This window comes from Panicum virgatum, chromosome 2N, assembly GCF_016808335.1.
Source record: "Panicum virgatum strain AP13 chromosome 2N, P.virgatum_v5, whole genome shotgun sequence".
Lineage (NCBI taxonomy): Eukaryota > Viridiplantae > Streptophyta > Magnoliopsida > Poales > Poaceae > Panicum > Panicum virgatum.
Window position 1 is genome coordinate 9,487,238 of NC_053146.1, and position 15,878 is coordinate 9,503,115.

General features: G+C 42.2%; 1 long non-coding RNA gene across 3 annotated transcripts; it reads right to left on the bottom strand.

Annotated features, from left to right (window-relative positions):
- Positions 1-4,662: 4,662 nt before the first annotated feature.
- On the bottom strand, positions 4,663-6,851 carry LOC120659698. 3 transcript variants are annotated; one of them, XR_005669144.1, is made up of 3 exons: positions 6,117-6,851; positions 5,299-5,365; positions 4,663-4,936 (listed from the first exon to the last, which is right to left on the bottom strand). It is a non-coding gene; the product is annotated as an uncharacterized LOC120659698 (long non-coding RNA). The 3 variants fall into 3 exon arrangements; XR_005669145.1 differs by having other exon boundaries at positions 5,299-5,370; XR_005669143.1 differs by lacking the exon at positions 6,117-6,851 and having other exon boundaries at positions 5,299-6,110.
- Positions 6,852-15,878: the final 9,027 nt, after the last annotated feature.

The window sequence follows — 15,878 nt, forward strand, 5'->3', positions numbered from 1 at the left end:
GATAATTGTAGAGCCCTAACAATGAAAAACGTTACACTTACATTTGAATTTGGAATTATTTTTCAAATTTAGGAAAATTGTGTAGTAAAAATATAAATTAAAAACAAAGTACGAGGATACAAAGGTGTATAAATATTTGATTCTCAATACGTACTAGCCGCGCAAATGCGCGGGAAATCCTAATAGTTTTTATTAAAACTATAACTGTCTATTTGTTTATAGACTCTACAATCATATGGTCGATCAATCTAATAACGCAACTCATGTGGTCAATGTTTATGATTTTTTAGCTATTGATGATTGAAGCTAACTATTTTAATGTATTACTTTTCGCAGAGCTATATTAAGCTTCATCACCTGGCCTGGGTACTTTTATGTTGGTCAATGAGCTCATGTGTACCCTCAACTTATCAATTACATGTGTTGGCACCTTCTTTTGCGACATATTAAACACTTAAACTACATTTAACTCACACCCACGCGCACTGCCAGCTCGAGGTCAAGGTACAAGGTCTCCGGTCTCGGTATAGCATTGCCACGGCTGAGCACCAGCATACATCGACGTACCTAAAACTTTGGTTTTGCTCCAAACATTAAATCCCATCAGCTCCCTTTACAGAGTTATTACAAGAGATCAATGTAAGTAACGTGAGTAAGGGCTCCTTCAATTTGGCATGGATTGAAAATAGTTCTAGCTCCAGCTTCATGGGTGGAGCAGCTTCACTTGTAGAACCGAATCAGTTTGGAGAAACGTTTGCCGGAACAGATTATTCTCCAGATTTGTCATTGGTGCATGCAAGAGAGAAGCCACTGTTTTCAGCTCTGTGTTTGGTGTAGCTTCAGGATGAAACTGGTGGAGGAGCAATTTCAGGAACCATCCCAAATGGGACTAAATTCATATCAAAAGTCTGGGATTGTATTACAATGGCATTATGTATCCCTGTCCTGGCAGTCCCGTACATGCCACTATGTTGTACCAACAAGGGCAATTACTACTCTACCAAGAGCACTAATTCTGCAGTTGCTCCTTGTGAAGGAGGGGCCACACACCCATGCACGCTGTCACCAAGGTCAAGGTGTCCGCCTCTCCGCTATCCGCTCTGCCATCGTCTCCCTGCACCAACTCCTACTCTATGTGGAACACCCAAAAATTTGGGTAGCTCACGAGCTTCCCTTGAGAGCATCTACTGTGAGAAAGCACATGGATCGCAAGGACTAAGGCGCTACTGCAGCACTGAACCAGAGCATGGCACAACAATGCAGGTGGGCACAGGTACCGGCTACTATCCTGACGCATCCCAGACCTACTGAGAACCCACATGAAACTATAATTGTTGTAAGAAAGGTCAAGTGAACTAGCATTGATTTGCTTCTTGATTTGAGCCTTCAAATTTCATGGTTCGGCAACCGATCAAGTGGCTATTATTTATATGTATATACACACACACACACACAGTATGAACACATAGGTGCTTTTATTGAACATCACCATCTGCTTCGGTATATTCCTTTCTTTCATATGTTGATACATAAGATAGTCCAAAATTGAAACGAACGTCATAGACGTTGAGATTAGTCCATTTTTCTCATAATATGATAGTGAAAGACAGACTACATAGCTTTGCAGTGATAGTATAATAAGACTACAAAGTAGCTCACAGGCCACAACTCTGACTATCTAGAGTGGCAGTAGGAGAAATGGATGGCTCCTCAGGCAGCGCACCCGCATCGCGTCCTGACATGCAGTTCGGCCAGAGCCGGCTAGCGCAAGCTCACCGGATGGCATGCCAATGGAAACCCCAGGATCCTGAACCAGCCTGGAGGCATTGATTAATTAATAAACAGCACAAAATTCGGTAATTCCCATTGTGTTCCTGTGCGTCTCAGCTCACCGGAGGGCTGCCGTCGAGTTGAACTCCGGCAAACCTCTGACATACCTGGAGGCGTCCAGTAAGCCTGCAGATTTCATCATCCTGGTCTCGCTGAGGCTCGACGTCATCTGTGTAGGAGGTGTGTGACGGTGCGGAGAGCACGGGTCCGGGGATGGAGTTACGCTTTTCTCTGGAGACGCTCACCAAGCTCAAAATTATTTGCTTGTTCTTCCTGGCGAGATCTTTTGCCTCTTGGAGCACATCCGAGATTAAAATGAAATTGGTGTTTTTCATCATACTCTGGATAAAATTCTGAATCATTCAATGATTCGTGTGAGTTAGTATAGTCCATTGTCTAGAGCCAGAGTCACGAGACAGCCTACAAAGTAGGGAATTGAGCTTCTCCAATCTACCAAGATGAAACTACTCGGACAATAATTTTGCTACCTTGGAGACGCCTGGAAACTACTCTTATATTAAGAAAAGAGAAAAGTTAACATGATGTCACCGCAACATTCTTTATAGGATCTTCAGTATAGGAATTACTCAAGAACATCTTTGATGTCTAGTAATGTGGTGGCTTAGCTCAAGGCTCCAGTGAGTCCCCTTTCCCAATCCGACATTCTGAGAACGAGTGAGGACCATGTGCTTTTGCCATCTAGCAGCCAAATTGTAGCTTGAAATTTTGATCTTAAAGTACTGCAGTGACCATATAACTCTTCCGTATGCAGCTCAGTTGTAGCTGAGGCATCAAGGTTACTGCTGACGAAAGACATGGAAAAACTCTTCCATTGTGAATCTAACATATGTCTGTATGCATGCAGCATAGCTTCATAGATTATTCACTTCGTCATGTTAAGCTAGTAAAAATTCCATCATATTCTTGCCCTTGGCTTGTATCACAAATGTGAAATTGTGGACAAAACTTCACTGCTTTTGGGAGATAATGAGCCAGGACGTGACGAACTTGTTCATTAGTGTGTAGTTGCTGTAAATGATGTCGGCTATTGTTTCTCATTCCGTAGCTGTGATAAACATATGTAATTTAAATATAAAAATCTGGTGTCAAATTGGGATTAGTATTCTGCAGTAGCAGCTAGTAATGTTCTTTGAAATGGTTCCGCAAGCTCGAGAGAATAAAATACATATGAGGGAGACCAGAAAGAGTTTCCAGCAGCGCATAGATCATTTACCAGGTGAGTCTGAAATTGGATCATGTATCATGTTGTTTTCAGTTGAGTCAGAAAAATCACCGGTGCACCTGACACTTGCAACGGTATCATGTACCAGGTCCACTCCTCACTTCACTGGTGGGTGCAACACCAAGTTCTGTATGGAACATCCAAAAATTTAGGTAGCTCAGGGGCTCCCTTCAGTTCATCAACAGTGAGCAAGCAAATGGATCCCAAGGCCACAGATGCAACTGCAGCGCCTAACCAGAGCATGGCACAACAATCCAGGTGAATAGCGGTACTGGCTACTATCCTGATGCATCCCACACCTACTGAGATCGCACATAAGCCTATAATTGTGGTAAGCATGATTGATTGAGTACCTATCAAGTTGCTATTATATATACTAACACATTGGTTCTTTTATTGCACATCACCACTTTCTTCCTTATGCTCCCTCATTCTATTTATAGATGTGGGATAAATAAAAACTAGTCCATTTCTCATAACTAGGTTGGTACCCTTTCATTGCTACGGGCAGTGCGGTATTTATAGTACAATACGTAGAGCATTCAGCAAGGTAATCTACGGGTGGCGTAGTATTTATAGTACAATACATAAAGTTTTGATCATGGTCTCATATGCTTGTCTTCGGAGGCGCTCAGCAGGCTCATTTGCTTGTTCTTCCTCTGACTAACCAGTGGTGAGATCTTTTGCATCTCTGAGTACATCCGAGATTACAATGAAACTGATGCTTTTCATCAAATTCTGAATCAGTCAATGATTGGTGTGAGTTAGTACAGTCCTTTGTCTAGAGCCAGAGTCACGATACAGCCTACAGAGTAAGGAACCCGAGCTTCTCCAATCTACCTAGATGAAACTACTAGACAATAATTATGCTGCCCTGGAAATGCCTGGAAACTACTCATATTGAGAAATGAGAAAATAATCAACATGATGTCACCAGAAAATTCCTTGCATGAGTATCTTCAGTATGGGAATTACGCGGTCGAAATGGCAAAGAAAATCTTTGGTGTCTAGTAATGCTGTGGCTTACAAGAAATCATTTAATCCATGACAAAATAAATTTGTCACAGATTGCTGAAAAATGTCACAAAATAATATCTATGACAGTTTCATGACGATTTTGGATAACGTCATGGAATGAGCGTCACAAATTAAATCAATCAACGTTTTTTGCATAAACGTCACAGATTTGCACAATCTATGACGTTTCTAAATCGTTACAAAATAACCCGAAACCCACTTAGCCCAACCTAAGCCCAATATCTATGACAAAAATAAACGCCACAGATGTTGTCATAGATAATGCCACATGTTCAACCATCAATGACATGGACATTGATGTGGCATCCAACGTGGCGGCTGACATGGCCAATGATGTGGCAGCTGACATGGCTCATGCTAATGACATGGCATTTTTTTGAGCGCCTAGCCCACTTATTATTGGATCCATTTTGGAACTAGGCCGCTATGATGGGCTATTTTACAACCCACCATAATTCCACTCAGATTAAAACCCTATTAAATAGCCAATCATACAAGCCCAAGGAAAATTCAGCCCATTTATCAAAATAATCAAATCAGCCCACAAGATATACAAAAGTTATCATCCAATTTACCAAAATAGTAGTTTAAATCAGGTCAGTCATCATCACATGAATAAAGTTTGAACCAACATCTCAGCGGTCATCATCACAAGAATAATGTTTTAACTAACATCTCATTACATATAATATCATAAGCTCTTGATTCAGCATGGAATCACATATATAGACTAACTTGCTCGAATGTGACTTTGCACAAACTCAATTTTTTGCATCCATCTTAGCTGGTCATGTCAATGTCAGAGCTCCTTCGGAGTGATGCAACCTGACAAAGAGAAAAGAAATACTTTTGATTTAGTATTAGAAACACTCATCTCATCAGAGGCTTACAAAATCAGATTTAAAGTCCAAACAAAGTAACATAGATGCTAAGGCTATTTGAGCTTATTTTTAGAGAATATGCACTCAAGTATTGCCACAGTACATGGCACAACATAGTGCCATGATCAAAATTGGAAGCGAAGCTACTAGATACAAGTTATTGGAGTGTACAGGAACAAAGGCATAAAATAAGCTTGATCTAGTGCAGCTACTAGATTCACCGAAATTGAATGCAAGCTATAGGTCCTTGCATGTAAAAGCGCTAATCTGCTCTACTAAAACCAATGAGGAGAGGAAACTGCTGACCTGAGAGAAATTGAACTTGATCTGTAATGTTGTTGCTTGTGCTCCAGCTGTCGAGAAAGACATCTATCTGATCTTCAAATATATAGTACATAACAAGAAGCTTCCAAGGTTATAGATCAAGACATACTAGTGGAACATGAATTGGCATAGCAAATTAGTAATATTGTAATTAACTGATCTGTACAAAGAGCAACACTATCCTATTTGCTATCACACTTCATTCGAATATCAAAGTAACTTTCTCCAACCTTACAACACCATAAGGTAAATTAAATTCAAAGTGAGGTGCAGCCTCAATGATGATTGCTCTATGTGTCAGAGAAACTATCACTGAACATGCATATGTTTGTGACAACTAGATAGTCAAATTAAATGATGATGAGGGGTTCCGAGTTTAACTTCGCTTCAAATATGAAAGCTGTCACAACAGAACCTTGAACTCATACAATCTGGTAAACAGCATGTGGGCACAATAAACTTAAGAAAATTAGAAATCGCCCCCACCAGTTCACCTAACAATGACCTAACCCATACAGATACAGTTTGCGTAAAATTACAGCTATTCATGTGAATCAATAGTGTGAAGCAGGTGCACCATAGCATGCAAAAATCTAATTCCACGCAAAAGAAAAAGGGTCAGAACTCATGTAGAGGTTGATGCAGGTGATGAACTCATGTAGTTGAGCAGGATTAACTAACAACAGTGAGATTAAGAATTAAGTCATTCCAGTGGGGCATTTCAACAAATAGTTGTGCTACATATCTACTACAGAAAAGAGACAAACCAATTCTAAAACGATATAGGAGAAGCAGCTCACGTGGATCAATCTGGAGGAGCTCGTGTGGATCCCGTCATCACTGGGCGAAGAGGATGGCAAGGATCTCAGCCACTGCAGCCCCATAAGCATGCCGCTCGATGGCCCCACCTAGAGTGGTCGAGATCTGCAGGAGTGAAGGAAGGAGCGTGGGCGGGTGAAACGACGGCATGCGAAAGGGGAAGGGGAGAGGGACTTGCCGCTGGCGTCCTCGAAGGTGTAGTCGTGGCGGACGAGCTAGCGGCGGGAGGTGCCGAGGTCGATGATGTCGCTGCTGGCAGCCTTGGAGGTGATGCTGCTGCGCCCGTGGCATGGCAGCCACGGATCTGGGACCGTGACGGCCAGACAAAGTCACACCACGGCCGGATCTTGCGCAAGCCGGGCGCAGGCCGCCGTAGTGGCGTCGGGATGGAGAAGACGAGGAGGGGGAGAGGGAGGTGAGGAGGTGTAGGATGGCGGCTGGTTAGGGAGCCGCTGCACCCCGGGCCGCACGCCCTTGGCCGCGTTCTTCAGGCCCCATCACAGGGGAGGAGGCGGCATGAGGAGCAGGCGGATCTAAGGACGAGCGCCTTGACCTCGCCACGACCCGCGCCATGCACCACCACCGCTCCCACTCATCGCCACCCCGTAGAAGGAGAGGGAGCGGGGGACCAGGCCGGCCGCTTCCTCTCGCCGCCGATGCCAGTGGGGCTCTACAGCTCGCTCGCCTCCTGCTGAGGACCTGAGGGGGCGGCGTCTGTGGAGAGGGAGGGGAGTGGATCTGAGGAGGGTTTCCAATGCTTTATAGACAATGAGAAAGCGACTCATACCGTTGGATTAAGGATGATGGACAGAAAAGCTTGGGCCGTGCATGCATTTCTAGATGGGCTGATTTAGATGTTTTCTCAGTCCAATATTATTTGATGTTTTGTTAAATAACTAATTAGATCATCCTTGTGAAGCATCTTAAAAATATGTTTATGTTATGGGTGTAAATATATTTTTCTCTTGTACAAAACAATATGTAAGTTGTTGTGGAAAATTCTCAACTTCTTTGGAACACATTGCTATTTTCCACCACTTAATTTAATTTCTGTGTGCTTATGGAAAGAAATTCCAATTTGAAATACATGTGACACCAGAATGATTCACAAAATTGTATAAAATTCATATTTAAATTTATTTCATGTACAGCCCATTTCCTTTATAGATATTAAAAATTTTAACTTTCTTCTAATGACAACTCAAACTTATATCCCCAAACCACTATCCAATAATTGTAGTAATATTTAAATTTGCTCAGAAAATTCTAAATTTTGGCATGGGACTATTTTATGGATATAAAAGCTTAAAAAAAGTTTCACACAATTTCATAATTTTTTGAGCACACATTATTCACAAAAAGGACGCGTGTACACGATGTTTCATACACTTCAACTTAAACTTTGAAGTTTGCGCATCATAGTTCATTTCCTTCCTCTGATACACTTCAATTTTGGATACTGCCTTATGTTGACCATAACATTGAAAAAAATATGAAGTTACATTAGTAATTCTTATACAAAAACATGCTTTTAATTCTCTATTTAGTTGGAATAAAACATTTCGTATGAAAACAATCAAGATATAACAATTAACATACAAACATAAGTCACTAAATAAAAGATCCTGATTTTAGAAAAATTCAAAAAAAAAAGAACCATCAAATCTGGAGTTCATACGAGGGAGAAATACCAATTATAAAGTTTAATTCCGGATTAAAAACAAAAATATGATTCACACGACTGTTCTTCCATACAGGGCCCCGTTATAGTATAAAATATAAGAGACTTAATACACGGAAGCATCACAAGCGATGGCCTAACATAGTGGTATTGCTCCACGTCTTATCTCCGTGACCTGAGTTCGAATCTGGCTACACCCCCGTCCTCTTTTTTGTCCGAATTAAAACACCAGACACTTTATATATAAAGCATATAATCAGATATCTTCATGAAAGAACACGCAGTGTAGTGGTAAGGTGGACATGGGTTCGATTCCCTTCGTCCGTTAATTTTGCCCCCTTTTTTTTGTTTTTTCTCAGCCATCCGTTTTTCCCCCTGCTGCTGTGTGTAGTTGCCAACCATTTTTTTTAATCTTTTCCCTGCCGCCGCCGGTAGTTGCCATTATTTTTTTTGTGTGTTTTCCCTACCGCCGCTATACGAAGCAGACTGAGATCACAAAAATATTGAACTATGATGATATTTTCTATCACTATTGTAGTTAGGTATAATGTTAAATCTGTGACGATTTTTATATTCACTCTATGACGATATCAGAGATCTGTCATAGAATCTGAGCCCAAAGTCAAGCCCGAATGGGCTATTAGCATATTTGTGACGTTCTTTGAAAATGTCACGGAAAATTTATCACAGATTAAATGATTTCTTGTAGTGTTAGCTCAAGCTTCCAGTGAGTCCCCTTTCCCTTGTCAGGCATTCTGAATTTCCATGCTTCCCAATCCCACTTCTGGGAACAAGTGAGGACCAGGTATTTTTTCCTTCTAGCAGCCGGAATTGTAGCTTGAGTTTTTTAGCTCAAAGTACTGCAGTGACAAATAAAGAGCTTATTATGGCGTTTCTTAGTACATATTTATTCAGTGAATTCATGGATTGAGTGAATCGAATGACTTTTCTATTCATATCTTTTCCCTACTACCAGGTCATTGGGTGAAACTGTTTGTAGACATAAACCTGAAAATAGATAAAATACAATTATCTCTCCATAATGCCTTTTGTAGAATTGTATTCTGAATTTTGTGTCCTGGGCCTATTGCAGGCTGCACCAAGTGATTCGTAGTAGATACACGTAATGTTAAAAGAAGTATATATTAATTCATATACCAATCATACAGTTGAGATGTCCCTACAGAATTTCACATCCAAATGGTGTGATATGTGTTGAACCTATTGCTCTAGTTCATGCTATATATAGCTCAAGAACTCCAGCCCTTTACAGCTAAAACTCATTGCTTTGGTAGCAAAAGAAATCAGTCTGCTTTAACGGGCAAACGGTTGACCAACGAGCACCAGAATCTTCATATCGGAATAGGATGCATCGGGATATAAGCTAGTATGCCCTCCTAATGTCATTGCCATCTCCAATAATTTGTTACTACATTTATATCCAGTTTTACTTGCATGGAAAAACACTATATAGTCTCCGATTGGCTAGCTCATTGTAGTGTCGAGCTAGCAACCACGATTACATTCCTTGCATGCATAGATTTTGTCGGTACCCTGTAGCAGGGATACCCACTCTTACTGCAGTAAGGCAGGACTCGCGTAGTCATCCGTAACTACGCCATAAGAGGCGGAGCAGCCGGGCCCCACGGGTCAGGCTCTTACCTCACCGGGCCAGCGGCCCCGGACCCGCTCCCCGCTCTGGGACGGGTCCGGTGACGCCACGTGTCCCTGAGGAAGGGAAGCTCGATCCAAGCCAACAGCCGAGGGCGCGGACCCCCCCATAGGGGTCCGGGACCTCCCCGCGTCCGTCCGGACCTCCCACGCGCGTGAACCAGCATACCACCGGGGCGGGGTCCGGGGGCGCCACGTGTCCTGCGGGCGCGGGCGCGAGTCTTCCGCTGGAAGACTCGCCCACCCACAGCATTCAATGCGGGTGGTTGAGGCGTGCTCTGCCGCCGCGGCACGCGGGGCAGCCATTGTTATTGTGTGCTTTTGTGATCAGAAATGTATCCTTTTTATCCAAGATCAGTTACCATCTGTTTTTCGTATTTAAAATATGATGACGTACTTTATAACACTGGCTTGTTACTCCGAGTACATCACACTTAATAATATGACACAAATGGGTTACTTAAATAACCTGATCATAGAGGCTTACATTTCAACACGAGCATCAGATTATGATCACCCTTTAGCACCCCATCTATCATAGCCTGACCCACTAGATCTTAGCTCAAAAATCAGTCCACGCTTAATCCCTGCAAGGTGGCCTCCATCATTGACTAACCTATCTAGGATCGTTGTCTTCTCTTGCAAGATCTGCAATGTTACCACCCCTTCTAGTGCTTTCTCTATTCTAGACAAGTGACCGTCGCCCTTTCAGCTCTACACTATGATACATGATTCAATGCGATTCATGCCAGCCCGTGAATAAATCTCAATCCTGACTGCCACCGTAGAGGTAGGTGCCTTATAATCTACTGTAACCTAATCAATGGGCATAGTCCTCCAACACGAGTTTGAGTGTCCTGATGCTTCCCAATCTCATGCTCTTGTAATGTTTAACTTTCAACCGCAAAAAAAAATGATTTTAACTAGCATGAATCGCATTAAGAGTAGATTATAAGGCACCTACCTCTTGTAATCTTATACTGACTTTATGCTATTGTTATGCATCTAGTTCATCAGGTTTTCAGTCTGGACGACAACAATGGGTACGTCAAGCATTAAGAGGGATTCACAACAGTTATATATGATGCCTCCTCCCCAGCCAGTGAGGCAATTGTATCTGTGGAGCTGCTGGTTTCACTAGCATATATGGTTTGTGAGCTGAAATAGTTCAGTGGGATTGTAAAACCATCAATTCACCGTCGTAAGGGGTGTGGTCCTCTGACTTCTCATATTCCACTGCTGAGAATACTTTTGACCCAAGGTTCACCTACCTCAGTCAGACTACTGTCAATCAATGTACTGATGGTTGCCTGATTTCACATGGTGATTTTTCTTGGCTGGCATGCTGACAGTAAGTTTCGCCCACATGGACTCCCCTGTACAGCAAAAGCATGTTGCCATGTTATCAGCAGGCATAATCCTCGAAAACACATCGCTTAAAAATCTGTTGGAGGTGTCCTTGTCGCTCAGTTGTAGTTTTGCATCTCAACCCAACTTTCACAATGTTTAAAAAAGTATTGTTTTCTAGATAAATGTGCGGACAATGTAATTAAGAAATACTGTTGTGTAGATAAATGTACATACAAACCTCTGCAGTAAATATTTCAAATCTAAGGTTCCAGAAACATGAAAAACTAAGTCTACAAGAATATCTAGTCAGGAACAAATTGTATGATGGACTGGTGTCATGTGGGAAACAAAAATTAATTGGCTCTGTCTGTGGTTTTAAATGTGTGAACTTGGAATACATTGCATTTAACATCGGACATATGAGCTGGTATTTCAAGACCCATCATCTTTGCATGGCCTAAGATCACGCTAGGAAATACCCCGATCATCGAGGGGTTTACGGTCCAACATCGCAATCAGGTGATCACTGCTGATCTGCTGGATGTGATTCTGATCCATCAGAATATCTCCACAATAATGTCAAGCATAATCCCTGCAAAGGGACCTCTTCTAGTGGCAAACATCTCTCTAACTGCTCAGCTCTCTGACCTGCAAGGAGGAAGCAGCATCCTTCTCAATGTGTCTCCTGTGTACAGTATGTGTTGCCGTTGCGCTGGCAGCTCTACAACATGGCTGCAACTTGTAAAAAGTAGTGACGAAGTGAGAGGTCAAGCAGATCGCCCGCCACTCGCAGCATGGAGGGGATCCTAGAATGCACAGCACGCCCTACTCGCTCACTAGTTTGGTTTCCTGGTGTATCCCGATAATCTCAGTCTCTTGTGTTCTGTTCAAATTTGTTTGTTGTTTCTGCAGAAATGCTCTACTACATCGTGTCCTTTGTGTGGATGAAATCAGAGGGATCAAGCAAGCAATAATTAAAAGGGATTCACCACTGTTATATATGTTGTGCTCTCCCACCAGTGCAGTGAGAGGCATATATCTGCATCTCTCAACTGATTTATCTTCATGCTGCACCAATTACTTCAAGTTTTTTTAGTCGTACAGACCAGAAAAAGGTATGGCGGAGTTGGGACTATCAAGAGTATTGTTCAGACCAGACAAAGCTAACTGGAAATACGCGGCCACCCTAAGTCCACACTGGCCCAAAAGGTTAATTAGCTGCTTCACGTACAACACCTCCAAGTTCTTGCAGCTCGCCTCATCTATCAGGGACACCGCCTATGTCCGGCACCGCAGAGGTCCGGGATGTCATCATCTTCCCAAGGGCGCTACTTACCACGAGCCGTTCCAAGTTTCAACTTTGGTTAGGTGTTCTCTACATCGAGCTTACCGACTGCATCGTGCCATTGGCCATGAACCCGGCCGCGGCCGACGCACACGGTCACGTTCCTACGGTGGCGAGTGGTGGCCCATCGAGCAAGCTCACACCTGCAAAAGTACTATTTGTTTCGAGAGATGATGTTCATGTGTTTCACATGGATGAGGTTCATTATTTTTCAGTTCAGAATTTGAGTAAATTAAATTAGTTTCTGAGGACATATCCACCGAACAATCATTCTAACTAGGATGGTTTGTTTGGTTTGACAACCCACAATAGTCAACTGACCCAGGAGATTGCTGGAAAACGATTAACATTAATTTTCCACAAGGAATCTAACTCATCATAAAAGGAGTGAATTTGTCAACATGAAGTTGAAAAAGTAACAGAATTTCCCATTCCACTCCCAACTACATTATAACAATTCGATTTACTCATACATTAAGGCAAAAGGGACTACCTCTCCAAGTGGTGCTATCCTCTGATTCGCAAATTGCATCCTCTCAGTTCATTGTCACTGTGTCACTTGCAGGCTGCAGCTCTGCACATCTACTGCATCGGGCAGGAGTGGTGACAACCCAAGAACACTGCCCCAAGTATTGCCACCGCGACCGGTGAAGGCATCGTAGCCAGCTAAGCAAACATTATCCTTTCCAGCAATGTTGGGATTCCCGATGCTTCCTAATCCCATGCAGTTTCTGTTGTTTTCCTTGTGGTGTGCTCAAGTGCATTGGGTTTTCGGTGCTGACAAAGCATGCATTTGAAAGGGATTCTCCAATGTTTCATATAGGGTCTCTTGCCAGTAGTAAGGCATGTGCATCTCTGGATCCGGTTTTATGTTACTTGATGCTGCATCTAGCCAGTACCACAAGTCATAATGATCAAATGAAAAGATGGTGTGCCTACTTTTTAACTCCAAAATAATTTATTTTATTTTATTTGGTACACAGGATGGGCCCAATATAATAATGTAGGTTGGCTAGCCAGGCCCATAACAGTCGGGGTAGCCAACTAACCCCAAGAACGAGATTATATCTCCACCATTCTTTTCGCAAACGAATTGCCTTTAATTATCATGGCATGCCACAAAATAATTAGGTAGTAGAAGGTGTGAATTGAATATCGACAGTGGACTATATAGGCAGCAGGTCAAAAATCTATTAATTAGAATCACATCATCAACTGTTTTAACAGTGTTTACTTGTTCATTAAACTCAACCAGCAGGAGATGTGCCATGAAATTGGTTTGCTCTTCGCCAGGACTGTGTGACAAGTATTACGTGGTTGATCCAACATGTAGTCCCTTTATTTTGTTTTGTTGGTTTCTCCATTACAAACATGACAGTTGTAATATTGTAGAGGCGGCATGTAAGCACCAGTTTGTAGCAGCGAGCCATAGTCCAGAACTTCCAAAACCAGACTGGGCTTGGCACTGCAACATGGCTTCCAAAACTAGACATATCTAAGACCCGTCCCTTCTGTTTGCATCTTGTCTGCTCAATACATGTGACATTTGTATTTGCAATCCTGTCACCACTGATCGAACTGAAATCTCCCCTAGAATGAGTAGCCGGACACAATCCTATCAAAAAAGTTTAGGTTTCAAGATGCTTCCCACTCTCATGGTACAGTCCATCAGATTTTCAGTATGGAGATGCCAACAGAGGGATCAAATAAGCAATTACTAGAGATTCACCACTGTTGTATCTGAACTCTCCCGCCAGTGAGGCATGTGCATCAGACGTAAATATTTATGGCGGAGAGTCAATATATACCAGAAGGATGTTGTGCCTGTGATCTATTTTACAAGAATTAAGGGCACCATCAATTTATTATTCCTTTAGCTATGCAGTTTTGGGTTGTGCACTCATATATTGCTTTGGTGTTGTGGTGACGTTTTAGTATATTTGCTGTTTAGCTACGCAGTTCGTGAAATTATAGGGATGATGTAAAAATTATCTTGGTCGGTACGAAGCTATATTATAGGACCACATGTTGCCTAAAAAAGACTCTGTTGTCGTTTATTTAGGCCATCATACAAATTTTGGTGTAGCTGGGCTAGGGTTTTGTTTGATATTAGTCCTTGTTGTCATTTATTTTGTCCATCATGCAATTTTTGTGGAACGTGGTGCCAGGGTGTGTGTTGTATGCCATTTATCTCTTCTTATACACTCTCTTCCACGTTCATAAAAATAATATTTTGACATATAATATTTATTGACATATTTATACCACATGCTATTCTACGACCTAGATGTAGCTACACTAATTACTGAATAATTTTTTAGTAATAACCACTGCGTGATTACTGACACCGTATTACTGAACGTAATTCAGTAATATGGAAACTTAGTTCAGTAATTTCGAGTCAGTCCAGTCAGTAATTTAACTTAACTGCTAGGTGTAGAATAAGCGCTACACTTAGGGTATCTATTCTACATCCTCGATGTAGCTATATCCAACTAATTACTAAACAAAATTTTAGTAATGACTACTGTTAAAAAATAGATTTAGTGATCAATTCCTGTAATTAATAATTAGTTAGTGATTTATTACATCACCATCCACGAAAGGGTCAAACCGAAGGGGTGTGTCCCTTCGACCCCTTTCGCCCCTTGGGCATGTATAAAAGGTTGTAATCCCCTCTAATCAATCTAAGGAATCATTCATTTCCTCAATCCTTTCTCTATTTCACTTTTACTCTACAACACGTTATCATGCACACTAGTCTCTCCACTGACTTGGAGAATGCAGAACTCGCCGAGTTGTTCGAAAGGAGGGAGGCCAGAGGGCCTCACGCTCCCTGGAACCAGACGTACAGGGAGTTCTCGATAGGGAACTCGTCGAGTTCTTACACGAAGACGAAAACAAGGCAACGGAGTCCTCGCTGGAGTCCTCGCCGTACTTGACGAGAGGCGCGATGGCCTCTGTACAACTACGGCAAGAACAACAGGAACGAGTAAGAATGTATCCTTCAGACTTACATTTCTTCCTTGTCGTCTTCCCCGTCGATGACAATGGCCAACCCTTCCTTCGGCAGCGGCGCGGCCAAGATAACCCCCATCCTCGAATTTGTCGGTCACCCCATGGCAGTGCATCGGACTTCGTCCTCGCGCACCACCATCAACTCCAATGAGCGCACAAAGAACGCCTCTCCATGGCCGCACCTCCGGCGGCCATCGCATCAGCGACCTTGGTGATGGATGACATAAAAATTATCGGCAATTCAATTGGTCACCACATAAATATTTCAAAAATTTCCCAAATCTTCGGATTTGTGTGCACAACATGTGCCATGAGAAAATTAATCTTAAGAACCTCTTATCTTAAGATCAAGGCTGAACCACTATAGTTTCTTGAATGCATTCAAGGAGACATTTGTGGTCCACTCATCCATTAGTCGGACCAAATTGGTACTTCATTGTACTTATTGATGCATCAACTAGATGGTCCCATATGTATTGTTATCCACAAGAAATCATGCTAAGCATGATTATTTGCTCAAAATTATCAAATTAAATAAGCATATTATCCGGAACACACAATCAAATCAATCAGGATTAACAATGCCGCTAAATTCTCCTCAAAAGCCTTCAATTATTATTGTATGGCTCTAGACATTAATGTGGAATATTTTTGTACATACACAAAATGGATTACCCT